Source organism: Bombus impatiens, unplaced genomic scaffold (genome assembly GCF_000188095.3).
Source record: "Bombus impatiens unplaced genomic scaffold, BIMP_2.2 scf_0517, whole genome shotgun sequence".
In the NCBI taxonomy this organism is placed as follows: domain Eukaryota; kingdom Metazoa; phylum Arthropoda; class Insecta; order Hymenoptera; family Apidae; genus Bombus; species Bombus impatiens.
Genome location: NT_176936.1, coordinates 1,284,550 through 1,304,382, shown reverse-complemented (window position 1 = coordinate 1,304,382; position 19,833 = coordinate 1,284,550). Strand labels below are relative to the sequence as shown.

The 19,833-nt window shown below is 38.2% G+C and overlaps 1 protein-coding gene across 2 annotated transcripts in view; it reads right to left on the bottom strand.

Moving 5' to 3' along the window:
- Positions 1 to 19,833, bottom strand: part of LOC100746621 — a 249,333-nt gene that overhangs the window by 54,587 nt on the left and 174,913 nt on the right. The gene's annotated exons all lie outside the window — the stretch shown is intronic.

The following is a 19,833-nucleotide window of genomic DNA, read 5'->3' as shown; positions in this document are numbered from 1 at the left end:
GAACAGTTGAGCCGTTGTGTCAGCGAATTATCCATTCTTCCTGTCTTTGCCCGGAAAAAAATGAGGAAAGACTATTCTCTGCGTTGTACTGAATAGACTTCGCGGATTTCGTTCTTGGACACGTTTCCCATTGCGTTCGATATGGAACTGGAAGCAGCTTATGCGAATTACTTCTGAACGAACCGATGATTCATGAAATTATCGAGGATATCTAAAGATCTATCTTAATCCACCTTAAACCTAACATCGTCCGGTCAATATATCGATCGTTGGCTTAATTATAATCCATACGAGGCGTGCTTCGATTGGAAAATATTTTAAGTTTATCAGAACAACTTTTCAGAGGTTGTTTTACTCTTTTCAAGTATGCAGTTAACTCGAGATTGAATAAAAATAAGAAGTTCCGCGATCATATGATATGATTAAATGTACATGCTTGTATAATATCTGCAGTTAACTACTATATTTTCTTTGATTAAAAATACGTTCGCGGTATTGTGTAAGCAATTTTGATCGCGGATTCTCGAACATTAACCACATTTTCTGACTACCTCTCTATTATCGAAAATAATGATTTCCTGCTGACAAAGAGCACAAACATAATCTTAAACAGGGTACCAAGCCAGCTGACTCCAGTGGGTGTGTAGCCAGTGCGAAACACGACACAGACCCATCCTTTGTGTAACCTAACCAAACACGTCGTACAGATAGAACCACGAGGGTGTACATATAATCTACCATAGCTAAAAGTCAGCTCGATTATGATGGCTACTTGTACATATAACGGGGAAATTGTTCGCACGCCAGTCAACCTAAATGATTTGTTCACTTTTATGACACCTTGAAACAAAGCGACATGTTGACTACAAATGTATCACAAAAATATACCGATGATAATGTATGTGGCTTAGGTGGAGAGTCTAAAAAGGACGAGCTTATCACTTATTTTGCGTCTATTTACATTACGACAATCCAAAACCATCTTTGCAAAGTAGCAGAAATTGAACTGTTGGATCGAGTTGATTGTTGCATCGTTAAAGAGAATTCAGTTTGCTCGTTGAAGGCGAAACTAAATATTTCGGAACGGAAGATGTATGACTTATAATTAGGCTATTTTCATGTTTATGGTAAAAATATCTAATCTCTGTGATACGTAATGTTATGGTTAACAATTTTCTTAAATCTCGAGAGGAAAAGTAATTGGATTTTCAACGTATAGAAAAAAATGGCACGAGCTAATATTAACATTTGAAGGGATGAATTTTTCAAGAGAATTGTTCATAGTCTCCTAATTATAGTTACGGAGTAGTATTCACAGACGTTCCAACTATGGAATATTAATGTTTGAATAATTTCTGTTTTCTGCGTGGTCGTAAACTAATCTCTATGGTAGCATGTATTTACTTGTGCCGTTGTTTACCGAGTGCATACAACGCCCGAACGTTGCAAATGCAATACACAAATGTGTATTAAATCAGAATATTCGTTAGCAGTTGATGTGGAATTAATGTAAATGAACAAGTTAATATTAGTTGACACACGTTCTACGTAAAATAACGCAATAAACGTATGTATTAATATACTACCTACTGTAAAGGTATTACCTACACTAATTAGATGCGAATGAACTACACGACAACATTTACTTTAACAATACCTAAACTATTTCCTGTCTTTATCTTAACATTAATTTCAACCAATACATTATTACAAATCTCCATCGATTTCGACTTTAGACATATCCAGACACTTTGATGGATTCGATTAATTAACAATTCGCGCATGGTAGTGAAATACACATTTTTCTAAAAAAATAATTCGACTAAAAAGAAAAGGTAAGTTTCGATCAATTCTACGACTAGTTGAATTTCTTTCAGTAACGTTCGTACGGGCGCGTAAACCTTGGCTCTCAACGCGTATCGAGCTCGAAGAAATTAGAATTGGCTAACGTTAAAACAGCCAGACAGCCTGATAAGAATTATCTCAGCGACGTTCTCGGAGTTACCTAAAACAGACCGGCGTCGGCGACCGAGAAAGGCGCTTAACTTCCGCGAATGTTTCACTAAACGAGCTGCCATAATCTTGGTTAAATATCCAGCCTGTATCCTATTTCCTTCTCCACGTCGTTCCCGAATGCCAGATTTTGCTTCCAGTTGACTTTTCGAACTGTGCAATCTGCGATATGCATAAAAATGCCATTCAGCCGCCAGGTTCCAACTCTGCCCGTATAAATGACCGTTTCATCGAATGAAATTATTTCGACTAGTCCTTTCTATCTCTGGAACTGTCGCGGAATATAAATGTGACGAATAATATAAATCTGTTGAACTTTGCTCTGGAACCGATACGCTATTCGCAGAAATAGAGAATATTTCAAAAAGAAATCAAACGTTTCCATATTAACAATAACGTGTGTATATTTGAACTTGCGTGATTTTAGGTTGTAGAACCTGCTCAAAATTATAGAGCGTTCATTGACTCTGAGGAATATGAGAATTTGTTTTTAAACATGGGTTCCGATGCAACTTTTATCTCAAATGTCCTCTAATCATCTAATCAATACAATACCGTACGAACTATCAGTAATTCATAACGATACATAGATGTAAAATTTTCAACATTTAAACGTTAAAATACAAAAAGATTCACATAATTGACGCAGAGAAATATTTATTTGATCGTTCCTTCACTGAAAGATGAAATCGTAAAGTGTAAATCGCAATTTTCAAAATATAGAATAACATTACAATCTTTCATCTTTTCTTGATTAAATCAGTCTGGATTACTGCTTCAAAAATATTTTCTATGCCGTCTTACTCCAAAGTATCCGAATGAAGGAAAAATATCGTAAAAAGAATTAACGAACATTCGAACGATTTTTCCAAAAGAAATAAACAGCCGCCAGTGTATCAGTTTTACAACAAATACGGATTACAGACTATCACGAAGAGTTCCGAGAAATCAACACGTGTATTGTTGGTCGCGTACGCGCGTTATCCGCTTCTCAGTCATTTCCATCGTCGTCGTCGTCGTCGTCGTCGTCGTCGTCGTCGTCGTTGTCGTCGAAACACGGTAAAGTTTGCTCGATGGTGAATCGTGCTTGCGATGGAAACCGAGAGGCTACAAACGCCTGGGTGCGGAGGCGGAAGTCGAGTATCGATGTCATCTGCAAGCACGGTTGAAGGGTGATGCCGGCTCCTATATCGCGTTGCGAATTGTTCTTCGAACTAACCGCGGCAGCTGCATCTGTAACCGGCAGCCACGGTAATGGAATATGACAACGCGAGCTGCATAATGATCAGCCGCTTCCCTGCCTCCGAACTTTCTAATAAAACGACCATTGTCGCTGACGTTTGCCCCGTTACGAAGCTGGATGGCCATGAAACGACAACAATCCAGTCAGGGGGAACCACGACAACGAGTGACCATGGCTCGTCGATGCGTAACTGTTATGTCTTTCTTCGATCAGTCACCCTGTTTTATCCGTTACTTTGACCAATTAAGATTTACGCGCAGTATAATGTAGCTACTCCTATCAGACAAAAGGAGGACGCTTAAAAAGATCCTTTGTATTCCTTCGGGCATCTAAAATTCTAATAAGGCGTCATTCTATGATTTTTAAGGTACCAAAGTAAAACCATTTATTGCAATTGTGATGGAAAAGTCATAAAAAATGCAGACCAAGTCGACGGTTATTAATTAACAATTTGAGCGATATGTTTTTACATACTATAGAAATACTGACTTTCCTTTGCAAAACAGCGCTTGAGTTTTCGCATTTAATACATTCATTTGGAAGTTATGATCATTCAAAATGAGAAAGTTCCAATTCCCCTTTCGGGGATTCGCCAACTTTTCATCAATTTTTTCTAACTTTCCTATCATATTTGTCATAAATTTTAACTGACGATACGTTCGTTCTTATAGGATAACGCCTTATTAGGATTTTCGGCGTCCGAAGATACGAATTTGGCACTTTTGGTCATCTTTCTTTACCTATATTGATGCTTTCTACACAAGGGTATTACAGGTTTCTTCCGCAAAAAGATGATAGCATACTCTACGAGTAAAAATAAGACTTCATTCATAATCCACGTTGTATCTGGGCTTATTATCTATTCTATATGTTTGGGGAAAATTTCATAGCGAAAGCTGATGCATAATACGTGCTCGTTCTATGGCCAGACAGACAGGCAAAGCTCGAGAGGTTTTGGATCGAATGAAGAGAGAGAAATTTGTAGCAGATATAACTAGCGAGTTTGCCGTCTGAGCGACGGGATATAATGCGATACGGTGTTGGTAAGTTGTCTCGCGGTGTTAATACGTTAATTAGAATTTCGCTAATTAATACTTCCAGAAAGCGATTCAAAGCGGCGCGCCTGACTCGCGCGCCATGTTCTAACCACCGGCAATAAATGCGTGCTACGATGTAATTGGGGGATTGAGATACGATTCACAGTAAGCATTAAAGAGTCTATATTCCGGTTCAAATTGTATCATCGAGGGTGATAATATTATCAATGTGATCGGATTGTTTTCCAGAAAACGCTTTTAACGATTCGTTCAGAAAGTTTGTTCAAGATATTGTTTCTTCTCATAAAGTTTCGGAATTAACGTTCTCGCGTTTTTCATAAATTGTCTTACAGATGAAAAGCTATTAGTGTATAATCAGCTGATTTGTATTTTATAAAATTTATGTTTCAGAATTTCAGTTGTTTGTATTTTGTAACGACTCGAAAAATTTCCCTAACGTTGTTAGCTCAATTGTAGAAGGGGAACAATTTTTATTTAATAAGCAAACAGTATGGCCATTAACGTACGAGATCGTTTCCTGCTCATTTTGAAAAATATCATTCCTGGTGTTTTACGCCGCTTCCCACTACCACTTGACGATTCTTCAGCTATTCAATGGCCGCGATAAAACGAACGAGTGTAATGTAACAAATCGCAACGTTCGTCATGCTGTCCGCTACGTGACGAGAATGAGAATTCGAGGTGAAAATAACTGACAGTTCTCTGACCGATAAATGGCTGGATAAAATTGCACCGCAAATTGCCGAGTTGTTTCGAGTAGATAATCCGGTAATTGGAATGTTGCCAATTAATGCAGCTTCGCAGACGAGAGTAAAATGATGATTCATGCGACGCGTAGCGGATGTGACAAGTTAACTTTTCCAGATAAGAGTAATCCAGGTGCGTGAATTTCACGGGGAAACCGTGATTTCACGCTCGAAATTGACTTTAGGAATAATTTTTTCCCTATTAACATAGAGTGTATTATGGAACGAATATCAATGGAGAGTATTGAGGAACAAAACGCATAAATTTTTATAAAAAAGTTTCCAAGTTTGAAATTAGAAATTTGTATGCATTTCATAAAGAACGGGTCGAATCACTTTATGAATAATACGCTTCTGTCACGAAAATGAAAGCCATCTTCCTACGTAGCCGAATATGCATAAGTGAAATCGTATATAACACACTGAAAGTTCGATTCGCGAATAAAATAGTGAAATATATTCTACTTTATTTTCGATTACTCGAAGCATTAAAGTTTTCAACAACTAGTCAAAGCATTGAACGCATCACAGTTCGGGAAGAAGGAATAAACTCGAAGAGGCGCCAGACCAATTAGCAGTTCACATTCTATTAGATGGGCGATCGTTTCGTGAAATACGACCTTCGTTGTTAAGCTTCGGTAAAATTAGAAATGATTCTTCCAGACAGGCTAACGATGAAGCGTGTGCATTATGCGACAGACGTTAAGGCATGGCGTAAAAAGAAGATGGTAAAGTTGAAGAACGTATGCAAGTTGCGACTGCAAGATTTAACGAGGAAACTGATGCAACTTCTATTAGACCGTAGACTGGTGATGTGCATATGTTTCTTGAAGGTTGGTGAAAATTGAGCTTTGTCCCAACCCTAGTTACATGGTAATTCAGTTTCTTCCATGGTACATTTCAAAAATATGCGAAGAATTCTAATATACATGAAAGAGGGATGCAAACTTTCGCTATAAGTATTCTTTGCTCCTGCTTGAGGTGGTTGTATTCTTTAGAACTTTCAGCTTGACTAGCGAGAGTTTTCAAAAGACATCTTTGTTTGATTGGAAAACTTTGATAATCGAGATGCGATGAAAAATGTATAAATTTAATTATCGGAGAGAAAATTCGAGCAAGGAAAATAATATATTCTAGTAGAAAGCAACCTTCAGAGATTACAATTTTTACAGTAGAAAATCTACGAAATAAATGGATCGATATTTAATAGAAACTATTTTAATGAGATTTCCTGTTTTATCCATTTAGTTACGAATTATTTATTTTGAATAAAGGGAAAGATGTTCGTGTCTTAAAATATCAAATGACCTGTTGCTTTTACATTTCCTGATATTTCTTGAAGAGTCTACGCGTGAATGCAAATAATACCAGTAAACGACAGATAATCGTCACGTTTTCATAAAGACAAACGGACTGAGTTATAAGCTGCTTATGTTCATTACAGGCAGAAAGGCCAGGAAGAAAAATGAAAGTGAAATGGAGGAAGCCATTAATGTTTGCTCTGCTTTGAGGATAGCAAGTGTCACGAGAGTGTGGCGCAATTTAAGCAATTAAGGGGAAAAATCGTGCTTGTTCTTCTTTAAAGTAATATCAATCAATACTGGTCTGAATAAACAGATTGCCAATCTTTTATCGTTATTAAATAAATAATTATTTTACAACGGGAGTTCTTCGTTCCACTGTTACACAGATTCCTACATGAAATTATTATCTGACAAACGGCACGAGGAATTTACGTTATACATTGATAAATAACATTTTCCTATAGCGTCAAAAGCGTGAGGTAATTGATAATAATCCTACAGCTTCATTTTATTAAACAAACATTCCACAAAAACCCTTAATACCGAGCAAGCAGAGCCTATATCATTTGAACGTTTAATATTTATCATTCGTTCATTATGTAGTATTTCACGTTTAATCTGCACCGTTTATCACTCATAATATTTTAATACCACTTTTAGAATTCGTCTATCCACGATATATTTTATAGCCAAAAATTGGAAAGGAGATGAGAACCCTGACTAATCGAATTACCAAACCCTCGAATAACTCAAATATTTCGTTGTATTAATATTTTGTACTCCATTGACAGTAACGGGAAAATTGTTTATCGTATTGTCTTCGCAATAAATAAATTTTATTAAAAAATATGGAGAAAGAAAAAATACTACTGTTGAAATTTACAACTTTTGCCATTTCAAAATAAAACTCTTTGTTTCAAAGCAAAACTCTTTGTTTTATTGCAAAAGCTTGCCTGACTAGAAAGGGTTAGAAATAATCATTCCGTACTATAAATTGCAAACTTGCAAACAGGTGGAGAAAATAATAAAAAAGAATTCCATTAACTTGCCTGCGTTTATTATTAATTACTACTACCATATTCTTTTCACTATTTTCCACTGTGCCTCTCCATATTGAGAGATTAATATTCGAAATATTAATTACCATTATTTATTACATCGCAAATGACGCATTTCATGCGATATTACTCCAACAACCTCTTCACAATTATAACCCTTCCTGCCACAGAGAGCTCAGGCTCGTTCACGAAATTCATAGAACTGTTCCGGTGTTTCTCTGTGCACGTGCACACAGAAACTCACGACTGTTCGGAGCGTTTCAACAAAGTTTCGTACCAGCCAGTCCAAGCTTCCTCCCCTGATCAGCTCATCAGACACGCACTACGATATATCTAACCGCGACATGATAGTGTTTCCCTCGTTTCCCTACACTTTTTCCTACGAGGCTTTATCCCTCTGGCCCCTTTAATTGCACCTCATTATTTATAACGGTAGTTAGAAGTTGTTTCGTCTTTTCCGTGAACGGGGCGCGTACGTACGTGGCGGCCATCGTGTTTTATGCCGTGAAACAAAAGCTTCGTTTCGTGATAACTGGATGTTAAAACCTGGATTTATCGTAAACACATGTTAATCCTTTGCCGGTGAAAACTCGCGGCTGTTTTCTCGCGAACGGAAGAAGTCTCGGGACTTTTTACCCTCCTTTCACATCCCTTAACTATGACTATCGTATTTTCAATGATATTTATATCATGCGATAGGTCTTTCTGCAGTAATTTTGTTTACACGCCGATAGAACGTCGCTGAGAGGTGGCCGACTATGTCAAATTTTTTCTACTAGTAGTAGGTCCGAGATTACGTATTATGTCGGATTAAATAGAAAATTCGTTCCGCAGCGAGATGAATCTGAGTTTAAACAACGGTTATCAACCTCAATTTAATTGGCCTAAGCTGGTATTGTTGATTAATTAACCGTAAATAGTACAACTCATTGTAAAGAATAAAACTTGGCCTGGCACAAGTTCAAACGTGGTTAACCAAGACAACGCAAAACCACATGAGTCAATTGTCACACGATAAAAATTTGTGCAACTTGTATGGGATGTTCTGCCTCATCTATCATATTATCCTGATCTTGCACGCTCAAGCTATCACTTATTCCGCTCGTTACAAAACTATCTCAACAATTATTTTCAATTCGGAACTTATCTGTGGAAGATTGCAATTTTATCGAACAACAGTTGAAATATTTCAAGTCGTCATTTTCGACGATCTGAATTATATGGCAATTGCTAATTTGGCAAATAAATCTGATTAGTAATTAGATCGTAATAGCTAAGTCGTAATAGCTGGAAGCATCTAATTTGCAGTTGCTCTTTTAGTAACATTTTCTTTCAGACATTCACAAACATCTAAGATATTAATTACAATTAATTTTCAATTCTCAAAATCGAATCTCCTAGGTCTTTTATGATAATAAATTTGCCATTTCTGTATCAGAAAATGATTCTTATAGCATTTCAGGAAATATTAATTGAACAATTTCGTTAATTAGACAGCTCGTCAAGTTTCAGCAGACTAATATTATTTAGTCACAACAACAGATTAATATTATTTAGATCAGTGGCAAGAGACGTATATGCGGAAGCGAAACCTTGTACGGAAGTCCTGTTGCGGGAACGACGTTTTTGACGTTTGCACGGTTGCGGCTAACACCGGTGCGGTCTTCGTGCACAGTTTGAGAATGACTTGGCGGCTATCATCGCGTAAACTGATGAGCGACATGAATATCCGAGTTGTTAATACTAGAAATGCTAGAAATCCGCGACAGCCCTTTAGCCAGACTGGTAATTAAAATCAAACATGCGAAATTTGGATCGCCTGAAGTAATATGATTGCTTGCTTTAAACGTGATTTTACGTCCGGTAGTCGAATCTTGAAATGGCTAAACCATTTTAAACCAACGTTCAATTAAATTACGAGTCTTTAACCTTATCGAAGTTTCGCGTTTACAATATTTAGATTGAACCAACGATTTGCGATATAATTAATTATTAAAAACCAAGGGGAAATATTTTCAAATTTATGAATTTATTTATAATATCTTATATATCCATAATATCTTCAAATAGATTTCAAATAGACAGTAAAATATGGGCAGTCAAATTCAAAGAGAAAGTCCAACTTTATAAGCGAAAACGGTTATTCAGTTTTCCAGACCATCGAAGCTTTAGAAACCACCATGCAAGATCAAAGATCTCCGTAAAATGTTCGGATTTCGACGAAGGCACGCAACGAAAACACCTTCCACCCGAAGAACCGTAGCAAATCATGGAACGCAGCTTAATTCTTTCCTTTCCACCTCTTTAGTTCGTCGGTACTTTTTTCTCGCATTTAAGCATCGTCTCGTGATCAGTTCGAGAAGGATACAGACAGAGTAAGAGAAAAGTAAAGAACAGTTGGAAGAAAGAAGAGGGTTGTAACTGCGTGGTAAGGGCCACTGAAAGCGGCGCATTCAAACGAACTGTATTGAACGGTAGCTACGTTTCTAGCTACTTCAACGGAACAGGGTCCTTTTATATGCGTATCGTGCTTGCCTGAATTCGTTGGTCAATCCGTCTGCGCGGATGTACCAGTTTGCCACCCTTACGTCTGAGCTTCTCTCGAGCTTTCCCTGCGCCCTGCATAAAGGTAACCTGTTAAATAAGTATTTCTCTCTCCTCTGTGCCTTTTTTCATTTTATTAAATGCTGGTGACTTGTTAAACAAAGATATTTTGTCGAGAAACATGTCGATAAAAGGAGTTGCGCCGGTCGCCAAGAAAACGGTACTTGGAAGTCGGAAGGGTGCAACTAGTCTTGATTACCGTGGAACGATAACGAGCAAGGAAATTGAGCTCTAAAGGTGTTTACGAAGAACTCTAGAATTCTACGACTGTGCTGTGTTCCAATAGTTTTCAATTTGAAATACATTCCTGGTATTCTTTCGATATTATTAGCATGTTACTGTTTCGGTGGTTTAGCTTTGATTCATTCAGCAATGTAATAGGAAAAATCTAATATCGTCGGTACCGTTAATATTTCCGTCTTGGTTTGATTAAAAAGGTGGAAAAGTTAGCGGCGAGAGGAATAATTCACGAAAACCAGCGGAAATTACATCGAAGAAAAAGCGGAAACCGGCACTTTCGCCCTATTTACGTTTCATCATTTTGCTTCAAGATTGAACTGACCCGCTCAAATAACTTCCCTTCGCAGCTGTGTTCCGCAGAAGCGCAAGATCTGAGCGTGAAATCCTGTTCAAATTACACGGCATAAACCGCAACGCCGAATCCCTCTAATTTCCACGACAGAAAAACCTGTCGGAACGAGCTACATGCGAACCCTCTTTCTCGTTAATTAATCCCTCCGTGACTTACGAATAATCATACCATCTGCCCCAAGACAGACATCGTTTCTCTGCGTCTCTGCCGCGACCCCGGTTACGCTGTTACTTCATTTCGTACCTAACGCACAGTTACCTACACACTCCGATGTGGCTACCTTTGAATATGCAGATTCCATTTTCACCGGCTTCCCAACGACGACGTCGAGATCCTGCCGAGATCGTTCCGAATGATTTTAATTAGCCGGCTAATATTGTACCAAGCCTATTTCCGTGCTGCTAGAGATTTCTTCTAACAAAGTAGGAGTAAAAGTAAAGGAGGAGAAGAAGAAAATGCATAAAAAGGAAAAAAGAAAAGAACGAAAGAGAAGAGAAACGACCCAGGAGGTAAAGGACAAAGAATGGAAACTGCAGAGAGAAAGGAAGAAGAATGGTAAGGAGAGGGTAGAGTGTACGAATAAAGGGATGAAGATAGGAAGAAGGGAAAGGAGATCGTAGTTGTCTGAATGCTGCGGCTAAAGGGCGGTTCTTAGCCTCTTAACCGCTCTAACGTGGAAAAGCACGACTACTTCGGCGCTACAGGCAAAGTTTACCTCGCTAATTCAGCCATAGCCCCGGCGTAGAAAATGTTGAAAGGGAGTAAATTTGACCGTGGATGTAAGGTGTGTGTGTGTGTGTACGCGCGCGCACTCGTGCGTCCGTCTCGCTGCCTTGAACGCAGCCGGACTCATTGACTGCACCATGTCGACGAAATGTATTTTAGTTTGGCGTATAATTAACGAAGCAAGTGTTATAAGCACCTGTGCGCAACCTACGGAAATTTTCGTGAACAAAACACGTGATTGGGTTCTTTGATGTTGCGTCTGTTGAATAGAAACCCCGTTCCCCTCCCGCTGCGTTCGGACGAGCTTTAAGCGGTAGCAGCCAGCAGCAACGAACCAACGGAGCCAAAAGAATTAAAGGATTTCTGCGCTTTTAAATGGCGTATTTAAAACTGATGAAAGCCACCCCCTCCGGGCCCTTGCTCAATGGATATTCACTGTTATCGTGGTAGAACAGTTTTTTTTCTCCCCGACTTCCCTCTCCTGCTCTCGTAAATCTGATCAAATGGATTGCATATTTTTGTGAAAAAGTATTTAAAATTGAACCGACAACTGCGCTGAATACTGCAAGTATCACATTTTACGTAACAGAGAACGTCGTGTTTCCGAAACCATTGCTTTATCCTTCCTATTTCCTCTTTCTTCCTGGTTTTTTCTCGTTTCTCCTTACTTCCCAGAGTACGCAGAATTTTCATCCGCACGAGCATATCACGAAACACGTGCGTCGCGTCGTTTCGTTACAAAACGCGTTTTCCATCGCTGTACTCTTAATTACCTAGCTTGTTACGTTCTTTACATTCAAAGGGAATATTGTTAATCGGATTACATGTTGAAGCGGGGCAAAGAATAAGCATTTAAACAGCGCTACCGATACATTTTGAAACAAGTAAATTCCACTTTATTGTAATTCCAGTTCCCTACATTTTATTCGATTTTCGTTCGTTCACCAGAACCTATTTAACTATATTTTTTGGCACGTATAAAAACTGTTGGAACTAAGAAATCCAGACCAACGATCGTCTACCCAAAATACCTAACAATCCTAACCGTCATGGAACTTGGGAGGTGCACAATCATGGCAATCTCTTATCAAGTGGACAAGCATCTACACAGGCGAGGCTCGTGCGCGTATAATCGCAGTAGCAGCGCGCGCGACTACCGCCTTTTGTAACTGCCAACGAGCCAATCTAAGTGACGAACGGCTGTGCACGGTCTCGCGACCTCATACCGCACCGCCATAATCATTTCATACACAATAGTCTCGCGTCCTTCGCGAGGGGTGCAAAGAGGGGAGCCGGTTGCCTCGTGGCGAGAGTAATGGCCGCAATTTGTACCTACTCCCGCATTCCAGGGCAGCCGGTGCACACGTGATCCGTGAATTTACGCACGTGCGTAGCCCGCCTCGATTCTTCGACAACCCGGCGGGGTCACCACCTTCGATATATCCTGGAAATATCGAGCGCAGATTAATAGGAAACAGGGCGAGAATAGATTACAGAGGAAACACAACGAATTTCAAGGAATTACATTCGTAGGTGGCAACAGTTCTGAAGCGGATATCATAGTAAACCAACCTTCAGTTGCTTTTTAGCAAATTAATTATCCACAGAATTCATACGTGGAGCTAAGATTACTTTGTAACAAAATCTGTAAGACTATGAGCTTTTCTACAAATACGTATCCTAGTCGGAAAGTAACCAGCGTACATCTTCCATGACAGTAGCAAAGCTGTAAAGCTGTTCGAACTTAAATTTACCATTACTGTCGGCTATTCAACAAGATAGTTACTGGATAAAAAACCATTTACTTGCCAAATGCCATTCCGCCATGGTGAGTGTACGTGAAAAGATTTTCAACAGTCTGCCAAAGATGTCTTGTTCACGCAAGTTCTGGTTATATTCGTTACCGCTTGAATTTAAATGCGACGAATATTTAAACGCGTGCAATCACTTATTCTTGATTCGTGCTTAAGTTAAGCGCCAAACTCCGCTCAGTCTTCTGACTGAAACCGATGTGATCGAGCATAAATAATTCGACTTCTCCAACTCGGGAAGTGTTTTCGATGGCCTGAATCGATGTCTTGAATCGATGTCTTGAATCGATGCTTCCAATGAGATTCAACTTTTTGTACAAAAAGATTTCTGTTTTAATTAGTCGATCGATACATTTCGTATTTCGATGTTAATAAACTGACGTAAATAATTATTATTAATTATGATAAATATCAGTAATTAGCTACTTCAAGAGAAGATACAATAACATTTTTTGAAATTTAACAATCCAGTAATTTTCATAATAACTCTTTTCGCAAAAATTCTGTATAAAATGTGGAATATGCAAAGAATCTACATTTTTATCTTCAAAAGGTATCCATGGTCGATTGAAAATTTTTATCGTAGACTCTCGAATTTTTTATTCCTGGCAAATTGATTGGATCGTCGAGTGGGAATCGCAATATAAGACACTCGATATTTCGTGCGATTTTTGCATTCCCTGACAGATGATATAAAACAAATCGGTATGCGAGTTAACGAAACAGGAAAGACCATTCGAAAAGGAAGCAATACACGTTGGAAACGGCAGTGTGAGATATGAGATACGAACCTATAAACCCTTGACGTCGAAAGATAATATTGACATAACTTATGGGTCCGGGTAAATAAATAGAATAATGGAAACCAAGTGAAAAAAGCTGCACTTCGAGTGAATCGGGATGGTCGAGGATGGAGATTGCAAATGGCATGGATGACAATCGAATTCTGTATGAGAAACGATTTTTCTCACATAAGGAAATGAAACCATCTATCCCATCCCTGTGTCTACCTGAGGAAAAACTTCAAAATATGCTTCAATTATTCTTTTGCTTTCACTTTCTTCTTCTTCTGCTTGTTTACATTTATATTTTGCTTGTAAGAATACTAAACCTTTATATATATAAACTATCGCAAGTTAATTGATATACGCAGTTGTACAATGCATTCCCATCAGAAGGTAATTCCAATCAGAACACAAATCAAAACGAGATGAAATATCCAAATAAATGGGAGCATTGCCTTGCGAGCTCTTTATACGAAAATATTAGTAACCAACGAGTGATATTTGTGCATCGCGGAAAGTTTGGAATCTGAAGCGACTTTCTGGGGCATCAAGCCACTTTCGCGTTATGCAATATTAATGTTGCTGCGTCATTTTAAAATATAAACACTTTGCAACGTCTGAATAATTCATGGACCAACATTTGTTATCTGTTCCGCTTATCATAACGTTTGAGCAGCACTCGATATTACTTCTCTGTCTTTAATTTCTTCGAGCTGGTCAATGGCATCGATCACCGGTACAGTGAAAAATGTCATTCGGATTCAATCCCAATCACAATTTCAAAATATATTCGATTCATCAAATTTTTCTCTGCGAACGATATAAAATTAATAATTTCCGATATGAGAAAGTACGTTTGGTACGAGAGGAAACAATTTCGAACTCAACTAGTACCAGTCTGATACAATTCACCGCCGTATGCATATATGTATATTGTAACCAAGACTGAAATAATTTGTTTATCGTTATCTTGTAATGGCTAACAAATGAACGAGGATTATATTTAAAAACACAAAGAATTTGCGGTACGTTGTCAAAGGGAGACATCCGTACAAAGGACGTTTAATGTCAGTAACAGGCAATTGTTTTTCTTACCGGCTGGCGCACAATGGCGAACATTGTGCTTTTTTCGAGTTACTCGACAAGAATTTTCGTGGCGAATTAGATTGCCAGGAATAAAGAAACGTCTGTCCAATGGGCTTTGTTACAGCAAACTTCTATAACGCTGTCCTGTATGGCAGGATACGTGCAAAGGTTTCCCAAACTTTTCGCCCGTTGGTCGCCCTCGAAGCGAAAAGTTATTATTCCAATCAATTTCTCCCGAGCAGTAACACACAAGCTGTTTAAAGTTCGGTGAAACGAGGTGAATCTACAAAGTCGATGGCGCGAGAACGCGTACGGCGTACGGCTAATCTAACTTCAACAAATCTTTCGCACGTAACCAGAAAACCGACTTTCCCTGTCACGCTCTGCGGCTTTTCAAAAATATCTCCACATGTTACCCAACCTTCCTGCTAACCTTCTTCCGCAAGTTTAAGTTTCTCGTCTTTAGAAATTGAAATCGCATTAATGAACGACGTTAAGGAAATTAGAAACGAAAAGAAGTGGGATATTCCATAAAATAAATGATCTAACTTTTAAAATACAAATGCTATGAAATACATAAATCCATATTTAGAATGCGCAGGGGAAATTTTTAAAATTTCAAAGCGAGAAAAAAGCAACGCGTGCATATTCTGAATGGAAAAGTCTGTTGGTTTGGTTTACATGAAACTTGTACACTAAACTCTTTAATCCGAAGACTAAACTCGGTTGAAATTTCAACAGCGAGGGAGGATCTTTTATGCAAACAAAACGGAAGTGGCGAAAATTTAGTGGACCGAATGGGAAAATCGCGAGAGATCGAGGAATACGCCAAGTGTAAATCCTTGCACTCTTCTGTAACAAATAACGTCTCTCTTTTTGTCAACAGGAACTTTTCATTTTTTTTTCATACTAACAAAAAAGGTAGGTTATAAATCATGGATAAGTGGAAATCTTGTAACAAGAGCAGCTAAAATGTACGAAAAAAAGAGAGAAGGTAGGAAAAAATGCGAAAAAGCAGGACAAAAAGTTTTGGATTTACTGTAAAAGTTTCGCTAAGTTGTAGATATATAGTGTGTACGGCAAAGGAGAGTAAATAGATACAAAACTTGAAGCCAAAAAATAGGAAAAGAAAATGTGGTTGAATAGGAAGAAGCTTTTAAACAACGAGTAGATTCTGAATTTATATTTTTCCGTTCGTCGAGCATTTTCAGTACCTGCATATCTTATAAATATAAAAGTTAAAGGTCTTATAGTTTCAAAAGTTATCTTTACAACTAACTCTTACGATAGAGTTCTTTGATAACATTAAGTAATACATTAATTTTCACTTATAAATTCAAATCTAAATCAGAATACTGGAATTTAGGGCGGATTTTATCTCTAAAATCACTAGTAGCAGTGTAGTCTCAAATACGAAACACCTCGAGAAACGTTCGAAGGAAGTATCGAACGTAATAGGTTTGCAATTACAGTTTGGAGAAGGAATAGAGGCACGTGTCGCGTTTCGTGCAGACAAAATAAATCAGACGAGGATAGGAACGGCAGGTTCGGCAGGAAAATCGGGAAAAACGACTGGAAAACCGTAACCTGTACACGAGGGAATGTGCAAGCACGGTATATCGGTCACTCATTCCAAAGATGATTTAGCTTCATCGCAGTGACACAGGCATTCGGAAGGAATAAAAGAAGCGAGTCATGGTAGTGTCATGGCGGCAGGACCAGGGACTCGAGCGTACGTAGACGTAATTACATGGAAAAAATTCTAGTCAGGCCCTAGTCGAGCGTTCTCGTTGTTGAGTTAGAGTCGCGGTGTATGGCGTGCCTGGACTTAGAAATTGGTCAGGCCAATCAGCCAATCACGTGACCGCATTGCCTTTTCCTTCAGGATCCGTCCTATCGAAATCTCGACGGGACAATCAGGAATCACCAGCACGCTCCTGCCAAATTGCGTGGCACTTTTAAATATTAACCCTGTCTGCTGGCTGATCGAAGAAAACCACCCCCGAATACTATTTCAAGCGGAAGTAACGTATAGCCGAGATACACGTTCGATCTACTGGGACCTCGATCTGCTGAACATTCGAAACATTGTCCCTCCTGAAGATTTATCGTGGCTAGTGCTTGGGTTCGGTGATAGGAGTGGATTTCGCTGTCTTCTCTTTTCCTCGCAGAAGTGAGTTTTCGCGATAAAAAAAAATTGTGTACACGCTGGAGGAAGTCCTTGTCCCTTCCTTCGGAGTATACACTCCGGTGATTTAATTTTTAATTTCATTTTGGGAGAATTGATCGGTCAGGTGATTTTTATTGTTAGTCATGTCTAGTCGAAAGGCTCCTATAAAAAAAAAAGAGCGCAATGTATTTCATCGCAAAATTTGGAACGTAATGGCTCGGTTTCGAATAATTGTTCCATAAACCTTCATATGTAGAAAACAATAGAACGCAGAGAACAAACGTTTGCCTTCAAAGCACGATTGAATCAATGAATATTCTCTAGTTGCATTAACACAACACACAGGACGACATTATGCAGAACAATTCTGCGTTTTGGGGAACAACAGTAACGAGTAAAATATTACAGGAACGCGACATCAAACGGGACCGTAAGTAATATCAACGTTTGTTTGCCACATATGTCGCGATTCTCTAAAAGCCAAAAGTCACTTTAAAAATTCCCTCATATATTAGCTTTGATTGTCGACTATATCGAAAAAACCTGTTATTAAATGCCCTCATCCACGCGGAACAAAGGGAAGCGGCCAGGATCGTGTATTAATTCGGGTTGGTAATTTTCTTTGAAATTGTACGTTTCATTTATTACGTGTAGACGTTGCTTTTAATGCAAAAAGCAACGTATGCATTTAAAAGAGATGGTTAATCTTCATTCGACATTCTGTAAAGTGACTAAATCGACTGGAATACGCCAAAAATATGTCTTTGTAACGCAGATCCGGTGTACACGCGTGCAAACGAGCGTGGTTTTTCATCAGCGCGGAATGATCTCGCGGGATTTATACTAGATCGAATTCATTAACCTTCGTTGAGGGTAGAATCCAAGTTAGAAACGCGTTCTGTATCGACTGCGAGATTAAACGCGCCATGATGTTCTTTTCTGTGCTTTAGCGATCGGATAAAAGGAATGTACGATTGAAAAGAAGAAATGGAGATTGTGCTTAATACCAAATATCTAAGACTACAATCGAGCTTTTAGATTTATTGAAAAAGAATTTCTTATTAGATATTTACATTGGGATTTTTATTAAAAACTTCAATGTTTTTTTAACCAATGACGCTACTAAGAATATTTCGATTTAAATCGAAAGCCGATAAATCAGTTGGTAATATAAAACGACGATGTTGAAAAGTTGGGAATAATATCTCTTCGGTATTAAATAACATTTCCAATCTCTTCGAAATTAATATTATAGGTATTACACCGTTCCGGTGTATAATTAAAATTACAGTTTATTATGAAACATCCACGTAATCTATCATTAATATATTCACTTTATACAGAAGTTTCCTTAATTAATCTGAGAAACCGTAACAAATATCGTACGATCGGAAAGAGTTGGACAGTTCTCGGTTATTAATACACAGCCGTAATTTCAGCATTTCGAAATTTTGCCAATTGGAACTCCCGATGAAGTTATTAATAGAGAACCAATGTGTTTTTAGTATCAATCAAACAGGGGCACGTATCGTAAATATCGCGAAGAGAAATAGAACCGGGTCTTTGCATGGCAAAGCCCCCCGTTTGGATTCTCCAATTTCAAGAAGTCGATGGCTGCAATGGAAGAAGTCGTATTTCATGCGACTGCCAACTCGCAACACCTCGAATATCGTCCCGATATAAACTACGTTGGAATGTCTTGCGTGAGGATGATTAGAAAACTTCGATTGCCAGATTACAGTCCCGGAGATTTATGAACTACCGGAGGAGAGCTTTGTTGATGCTGATGTTCTTTCAGTCTTCCAACCTGGAATTTCAAATTTATTCCGACGTCTGCACCAGGACTTTTTAAGCGTTGCACTTTTATCTGGGGGTTGCTAGACAGATCGAGTTAAGAAAAAATTTCTCTGCCAGCTCTGTGAGAAATGTTCCTTTGATTTCTTAATTACATGAGCGCATATCGTACTGTAATGTTTGAAAACTAATTTTTTAATTTTAATTTTAGTAACTTTAACTATTAACTGAGCAGTAAAGTAGACCATGGTAAAAAATAACAAGTTAAATTAAATATATTTTATGCAGAAGGATAGTTGGCTACCGAGCGTGACTCAAAAAAAAATCTACATAAAATTATGCATGACTACGACATTTTCACGAAACCCTAGGGCGTATTTGTAGAATTTCTATCGTATCGTATGGTTAATGAAACATTTTATGAAGTAACTGTTTCACGATAAAGGTTTGATTCCACTCGACAGATTGAGGAAAAAAGGACCGCTTCAAGGTAAAAGGATGAAGAGTGCTTGTAGAGGAGAAAATACAGAAGAGATTTTAAACATTAAAGAGGAGCGAACACGAAAGTTACAAGATACAATGCATTTTAGTTCTATGTATACACTTCGACGTTTGAAATATGAAAAAGTGAATAGGTTCGAGCAGACGGAGAGTTTTCGAAAATCCTATGTCGGTGTCTCTATTTCTAAAATTTGTTAAACAAAGAAGACACTACGGGACATTTAAAAACAAAGATTATATCATGTCACATTGCTAATATCTTGTCCATTGTTAGTCAATCTATAATCTGCAATTAAACGCAACAACATTTTTATAATATTAAATGAAATTCAAATCAACGAT